Below are 8,161 nucleotides of genomic sequence, written 5' to 3'. Positions count from 1 at the left end.
ATAGGAACAGAGGCTCCATACACAGCATTTATATTAAATAAGGTAAAAATTGAATGTGTGTCAATTTGATGGCCTCAAATAGTATTGCTCAGCATGCTCTTTGTGTCTAAGAAATAAGGTACACTGAGCACTCTACTCCAGGGAGAGACTGAGGAAGGGGAATTCTGGGTAAAATGAGAGCTTTCAGGGAAAAAATACATATAGCAAATCAGACAGTGCCAAAAGTAATGTTTTCATTAAAAATTTAAATGTGTCATGTGGAAGACATCCCTGGGGCAGAGCTGACTACTTTTATTTAAAGAGCATCTTATGTTTAGAAAGAACACACTATTTTAAGGTGCATGAAACAAGTAATTTCACCTATATTAATTTAAATATTTAAACCCTCTATAGTAAGAAAAATCAGCTACATTCCAAATAAAAAATGTGGAAGGAGGACAAGATGGAGACAGAGTAGCACAGAGGGAATCCAGCTCCAGTACATCTGGTAGAAAACCCAGGTGGCTCTACTGAGAAACAGCATAATCAACCAACAATTCTGCAGCATTTATGAAAATAAGAGACCAGAGAGTGTGACGGAGAGACCAGATAGCTGCAGGAGTAGGTGGAAGCGGAGAATGCCAAGATACCTGCAGGAGACTGCACCACTGAATTTCACGGGTATTCTACCACAGAAGTTCACACCATAAACCCAGGGAATCAGAACAGATCAATTTAAGAAGCTGAGGACAACAAAAAGAGTATCACAAACAATGGGAAGACAGAGAAACAATCCCCAAATGAAAGAAAAGGTGGAAGTCTCAGAAAGAATGTTAGATGAAATAGAGACAAGTCAACTATCAGATACTGAATTCAAAGCACTGGTTATCAGGAAATTCAAAGAGCTTACAACGAGCTACCAGAAACTACAGGGGAGCTACAATGAACATACCGAAAACTATATCAACATGAAAAAGGAAATAGAAACCACCAGCAAAGGCCAAAAGGAAATGAAGAATACAATTTCTGAACTGAAGAACACAGTAAAAGGTATGAAAAGCAGGATTGATGAGGCAGAAGATCACATCAGTGAGTTAGAGAACAGAGTAGAAAGAATCTCCCAGACAGAGCAAGTAAAGGAAAAGAGATTCAAAAAGAATGAAGAGGGATTAAGACAAATGCAAGACAATATGAAATGTAATAATACCCGAATGATAGGAATACCAGGAGGAGAATAGGAAGAATAAGGGATAGAAGACCTATTTGAAACAGTAATAATGAAAAAATTTCCTAATTTGATGAGAGGAAACTCACACAAATCCAGGAATCACAGAGAGCCCCAATCAGGTGGAACCCAAACAGGCCCACTGCAAGACACGTCATCATTAAAATGGCAAAATTACAAGACAAAGAGAGAATCTTAAAGGCAGCAAGGGAGAAAAAGAAAGTAATATACAAGGGAGCCCCAGTTAGGTTGGCTACTGACTTCTCAATGGAAAAACTCCAAGAGAGAAGAGAATGGAAAGGAATATTTCAAGTAATGAGAACCAGAGGCCTACAACCAAGGCTACTTTACCCAGCAAGGCTCTCAATCAAGATAGAAGGCCAAATAAAGAGCTTCCAAGACAAAAGAAGTTTAAAAGAATATGCCTCCACCAAACCAGCTATACAAGAATTACTAAAAGGGATGCTTTAAGGAACGAAAAGAAAAGAGAGAGACAGAGAGAAACACAGGTACATAAATGGCAATGAATAAGTACACATCAATAATAACCTTAAATGTAAATGTATTTCACAGACATAGAACATACACTTCAAAAATTTATATGGAATCATAAGTGACCCCGAATAGCAGCCACAACGTTGAGAAAGAAGAGCAAAGTAGGAGAGATCACAATACCTGATATCAAATGGTATTGCAAGGCTACTGTAATCGAAACAGCCTGGTACTGGCATAAAAACAGGCACATAGACCAATGGAATAGAACAGAGAGCCCAGAAATAAACCCAACTCTCTACAGTCAATTAATACTCAACAAAGGGGGCAGTAACATAAAAGGGAGTAAAGATAGCAAATGGTGTTGGGAGAACTGGACAGCTATGCGCAAAAAATTGAAACTCAAGCACCAACTTACAGCATACACCAAAATAAATTCAAGGTGGATAAAAGACTTAAATATAAGCCGTGAAACCATTAAATTCCTAGAGGAGAGCATTGGCAGGAAAATCTCAGGTATTCCACACAGCAATTTTTACTGATATGTCCGCTAGAGCAAGGGACATAAAGGAAAGAATAAACAAACGGAATCTCATCAAAATTAAAAGCTTCTGCATGGCTAAGGAAAACAGTATCAAGATACAAAAAGAAGCAACTGTTTGGGAAAACATATTTGCCAATGATACCTCAGACAAAGGTTTAGTCTCCAAAATATACAAAGAACTCACTCGACTTCAATCAAAGAAGACAAGCAACCCGATTAAAAAATGGGCAAGGAACTTGAACAGACATTTCTCCAAGGAGGACATACAGAGGATCCAGAGACACATGAAAAGATGCTCGAAATCGCTAGCTATCAGAGAGATGCAAATTAAAACCACAATGAGATACCACTTAACACCAGTCAGAATGGCTATCATAAACAAAGAAAGAAACAAGTGCTGGAGAGGTTGTGGGGAAAAGGGGACCCTAGTTCACTGTTGGTGGGATTGCAGACTGGTACAACCACTATGGAAAACAGTATGGAATTTTCTGAGAAAACTAAAAATGAACGTGCCTTTTGACCCAGCAATTCCCCTCTTAGGAGTATATCCTAAGAACCCTGAAACACCAATCCAAAAGAACCTATGTACCCCGATGTTCACAGCAGCACAATTTATGATAGCCAAGAGCTGGAAGCAACCTAGATGCCCATCTGTAAATGACTGGATCAAAAACCATGGTACATTTACACAATGGAATTGTATTGTGCAGAAAGGAAGAAGGAACTACTACCCTTTGCAACATCATGGATGGAACTGGAAAGCATTATGCTGAGCAAAATAAGCCAGGCAGGCAAAATAAGCCAGGTGAAAGACAAATACCATATGATATCACCATTTACAGGGATCTAAACAAAACAAACAAGCAAGCAAAATATGACCAATGACACTCAAATATAGAACAGGCTGACAGGGTCCAGAGGGGAGAAGGGAGAGAATCATAGGGGAAAAGGGGATGGACTCACATGTATAAAGTATAAAGGACACATGGACAATAACTAAGGGTGGGGGGCAGAAATGGGAAGGAGGCGGGGAGCATGGGGCAGGGGGCAGGCAGGGTTGGGAATATAAGACAGAAAGCTGTACTTGAACAGGAATTAAATAAAAAATTATTAAAAATAAAAAATTAAAATTAAAGAAAGGGAGATTACATGGCAAAGCTGTGGGTCTGTCTTCAACGACTCCCAATTTCTCCAGTGTCTGTGTTGAGCAAGACATAGTTTGGTTTAGCCTGGGCTGTATTCAGAAAGTATGAACAATGATCTTAAAAATAATTTAAGGGAATTTTACGGTGACATTCTGTAATATCTACACTGAGTAAATGAGAAATGTATTAATTGGAAACCACTGCAGTGATCATGAAAACCAATCTGCAAGCTCAGATACAATTTAAAGAAGAGGCATTCATCCATGAGGGTAAAAATAAAAGCACACTGTTAATTTCTTCTGTCTGCAGATGAAGCACCAAGAAAAACCACCAGAGGGAAATCTGACTAAACCAATGGAATTTGTTCTTCTGGACTTTCCTGATGTTCCCCATCTCCAGTGGTTTCTATTTGGATTATTCTTTTTTAAATATATTTTATTGATTATACCATTACATTTGTTCTATTCCCCCCTTCATTCCTCCCCACCTGCACACTCCCTCCCCCACCATTCTCCCCCCTTAGTTTATGACCACGTGTCTCAAGTTCTTTAGATTCTATACTTCCCCCACTATTCTCGCCCTCCCCCCAATCTATTTTCTAGCTGCCATCTATGCTATTTTCTGTGCCTTCTCCCCCCTTCTCCCCCTCCCACCCCCCTGTTTCTAACCCTTCATGTGTTCTTCATTTTTATGGTTCCACTCCTGATCTAGCTGTCCTCTTGGTTTGCTTTTGTTTTAGGTGTGGTTGTTAATAACTGTGTGTTTGCTGTCCTTTCACTGTTAATATTATTCGTCTTCTTTTTCTTATATAAGTCCCTTTAGCATTTCATATAATAAGGGCTTGGTGGTGATGAACTCCTCGAACTTGACCTTATCTGAGAAGCACTTTATCTGTCCTTCCATTCTAAATGAAAGTTTTGCTGGATAAAGCAATCTTGGCTGTAGGTCTTTGGATTTCATGACTTGGAATACTTCTTTCCAGCCCCTTCTTGCCTGTAAGGTCTCTTTTGAGAAATCCGCTGACAGTCTGATGGGTACTCCTTTGTAGGTGACTGTCCCCTTATCCCTTGCTGCTTCTAGGATTCTCTCCTTCATTTTGGTCTTGGCTAATGTAATTATGATGTGCCTTGGTGTGTTCCTTCTTGGGTCCAACTTCTTTGGCACTCTCTGAGCTTCCTGGATTTCCTGGAAGTCTATTTCCTTTGCCAGACTGGGGAAGTTCTCCTTTATTATTTGTTCAAATACGTTTTCCACTCGTGGCTGTATCTTTCCCCCTTCTGGTACCCCTATAATCCGGATGTTGGAACGTTTAAAGATGTCCTGGAGGTTCCTAAGCCTCTCCTCATTGTTTTGAATTCTCATTTCTTCATTCCTTTCTGGTGGGATGTTTTGTTCTTCCTTCTGGTCCATTCCATTGATTTGAATCCCAGTTTCCTTTCCATCACTATTGGTTTCCTGTGCATCTCCCTTCATTTCAATTAGTTTAGCCTTCATATGTTCCTCTAATTTGTGACTAAAATCTACCAGTTCTGTGAGCATTCTGATAAATAGTGTCTTGTATTGTGCTTCTGAGTGGCTGGCAATTTCTCGGTCACTTAGAGTTATTGGTTCTGGGACTTTGAGTTCTTCTTGTGCCATCTTTCAGGCTGTTCGTGCCTGTTCCATAGCAGGATCAGAGCCCTAAGGTGTTCACTAGAACAGAATAACTAAGTCGCTGGGTTGTGATGTTTATGTGGGGGCGGGGTCAAAGAGGGACAGTGGCTTCCCATTTGCCACCTGCCTCGTCGCCCCGGCCCCGCAGCCACCACCGTCACCAGTTCCGTTCCACTGCACGTGAGTGTGCCACCGCCGTCAGCCCTCCACCACTGGGTTCGCCCCCTGGGGCCTGTGTGGTCCGTCTCACTGTGCGCGAATGTTCGACCGAGGTCAGTCTGTCCCACACCCTGACTGGTTCCGGGCTGCCTGCGCGCCTAGGTCCAGGGATCTGTCCTGCCCTACCCAGCTCAGCTACTGGCTCCGCCTCTCTTACCGTCCAGTTGAACGGTTCGTAGTTGTCCGACTTCCGAATAATTCTGTTTTCTGGTTGTTGGGTGTGTCCTAGTTCTCCAAACCTTTGTTGTGTTCAAACTTGGTTGTGGGAGAAGGCACAGTGTTTCCACCTATGCCTCCATCTTGGCGGAAGTCCGAAAAACAGAAAACTTGATCGCAGCGAGCTCCGATCTCCCCAAGCAGCGACTGTCCCTATTTGGATTATTCTTAATCATCTATATCATGATATTGGTAGGCAATGGCACTGTATTTCTAATAACAAAACTGGACCCTGCTCTCCAGACCCCAATGTATTTGTTACTGGGCAATTTTTCCCTTTTGGAAATGTGCTATGTGTCAGTTATTCTCCCCAGAATGTTCATGAATCTTTGGACTCAGAGAAGAAGAATATCTTTAATTGCCTGTGCTACACAAATGTGCTTCTACCTCATGCCAGATGCCACTGAGTGTTTCTTTCTGGCTGCGATGGCCTATGACAACCATGTAACTATTTGTCACCCTCTACACTATCCCCTAATGATGAACCACAGTGTCCAGCTGGTGGCTGGTTCTTGGATGGGTGGTGTTCCAGTCCAAATAGGGCAGACATTCCTGACTTTTTCTCTCAGTCCTTTTGTGGTTCTAACCTCATCAACCACTTCTTCCCTGACATCCCCCCAAGAATCAATTTGGCCTGTGGGAGCACCACTGTAAATGAAATGATGGTCTACATAGCTGCTATGATGTTTGTCACAGTTCCATTTCTGTTGCTCCATGTGTCCTAGGGCGAAGTTGTCTCTACAATTCTTAAACTGCCATTAGCCACAAATTGGACCAAAGCCTTCCCCACCTGCTCATATCATCTTATAGTGGTGACACTGTTCTTTGGATCAGCCACTATCACATATGTAAGACCCAAGACTCAGCAGGAACCAACGAAGTGCTTTCCTCTTTTTTCTACTCTATCTCAACTCCCTTATTTAACGCCATTATATACAGTCTAAGAAACAAGGATGTCATAAAGGCACTGAAGAAACTGCTATGTAAATAATCTCCTTCACTTATAAAAAATGAGTCTATTTATAAGTCGATTGATATCTCATAGATCTTTAATAAAATTTCAACAGCTATTTATCTTAAACTCAATTTATCTATTTCCAAATTAAAAGTTAGTTAAAATTTTGAGAAACTTTCTGTATTCAATTATACAGTTATGTATGTGTCCAGAAATAGTGAATCATTCTTAGGTAAATTGTGTGATTTCACTGTGAAATGTTCCTTCTCAGTAAGAATTTTTGAGAAGGATCAATGTAATGGATTCATTTGTAATATAGTCTCTGCTATATCATATATTGGAAACTGTGTCACTCATTTTCATAATTTGTCACAGAATTTTTTTAAGCCAGGCTGGTAATGGAATATTAATTAACATTTTATGTATATTTAGGCCAAGCAATGACTCAATAGAGAAATTATGTCTTTAGAAAAAATATCTTTCATTAGGAATGCAGTTTTATACAATAAATGATGTTGCTGCTATGATACCAGGGAATATTAGGCAGGGTTTGTGTGTATATCAAATATTTTATATAATATAATCCACTGATATGCTAGAACAACTATTATTATTAAAATATTTGCATATAATAAGAAGAGCTTGGAGTAGTCATAGGAAAGTTCACAAATTACTGTTTTTAAGTATATTTTCTTAGAGATAATAAATGGAAGAGGAAATCTAAGGAAAAGGAAATAAATGTTTATAAAAGTGAGCATCTCCTATAAAAACACAGGTATCACACTCATACGTTGTGCACCAAGAATGCACACACATTAGAAATGATCAATAAGAATATAATCAATGTTAACTATGGGAATCTCAAACTGAATCATTTCATTAGTTTTCTTTGTTTTACTGAAATTCAGCAGTATATTACAATAAATGTGTGGCATTTATGTAATTATACAAAGGAGACAATAATCTGATTCATTGTGAGTAAGTAAAATCATAACGCTACGCGTTGGTTTTTCTGTGGATGTTATTTTCAAACTTGAGTGCTTAGCTAATGAGCCCTTGACACAGACAGGCAACAGGTTCCTGCAGGACCAGGAAGAATGTGATGAAACTTGCAAAGTTCTTCAAGTTTTTTCCCCATTAAAAGAATGTCAATTTTGCTTGCCTTTACATGGGAATGACTCACTCCACCTAAACAGACAAGAGCAGTACTACTTTCTCCCTGGAAGAAAACAGCCAGATGATGTATGAAAAACCCTGATATAAACCTAGGAAAAAAATCAATCTTGGCTGGGAGCAAAGCAAGCAATTAATTAATCACAAAAATTCTAAGAAAATGCAGCTATCAGAAACTATAAAAATATAATGGAAATGAGTGTGTATAGGGGAAGAAAAAAGAAAGAAACATGTAACGACAACAAAAAAATCCAAGAAAACTTCCAAGCAGAAATTGTGTAACCCTAAAACTATCATAGGTGGAAAGAACTGAGAGGGAAATGGAAAAGTCCTTTATTTTCATCGCCCTTCCTATATAATATAGAAAAATGTTTCAGAGAGAAGAGATAACTAACAAAAAGAAAAATATTTTTTAACTTAACATCTCTAGTAGATACTTTTTATTGTTGTTCAAGTACCGTTGTCTCCATTTTCATGCCACCACCGACCCCTGCCTTACCTGTCCATGCCTCCCACAATTACACCCACCCTCTGTGGCTCTGTCTATGTGTCTTCCATAC

At 39.5% G+C, this 8,161-nt stretch overlaps 1 pseudogene; it reads left to right on the top strand.

Moving 5' to 3' along the window:
- Window positions 1-3,694: 3,694 nt before the first annotated feature.
- On the top strand, window positions 3,695-6,464 carry LOC118996774 (olfactory receptor 10AG1-like; annotated as a pseudogene).
- Window positions 6,465-8,161: the final 1,697 nt, after the last annotated feature.

The sequence above is a fragment of the Sturnira hondurensis genome, unplaced genomic scaffold (genome assembly GCF_014824575.4).
Source record: "Sturnira hondurensis isolate 20B ecotype Veracruz unplaced genomic scaffold, ASM1482457v3 Scaffold0011707, whole genome shotgun sequence".
In the NCBI taxonomy this organism is placed as follows: Eukaryota; Metazoa; Chordata; class Mammalia; order Chiroptera; family Phyllostomidae; genus Sturnira; species Sturnira hondurensis.
Note: the sequence above shows the minus strand (reverse complement) of the source record. Positions and strands in the feature narration are given on the sequence as shown.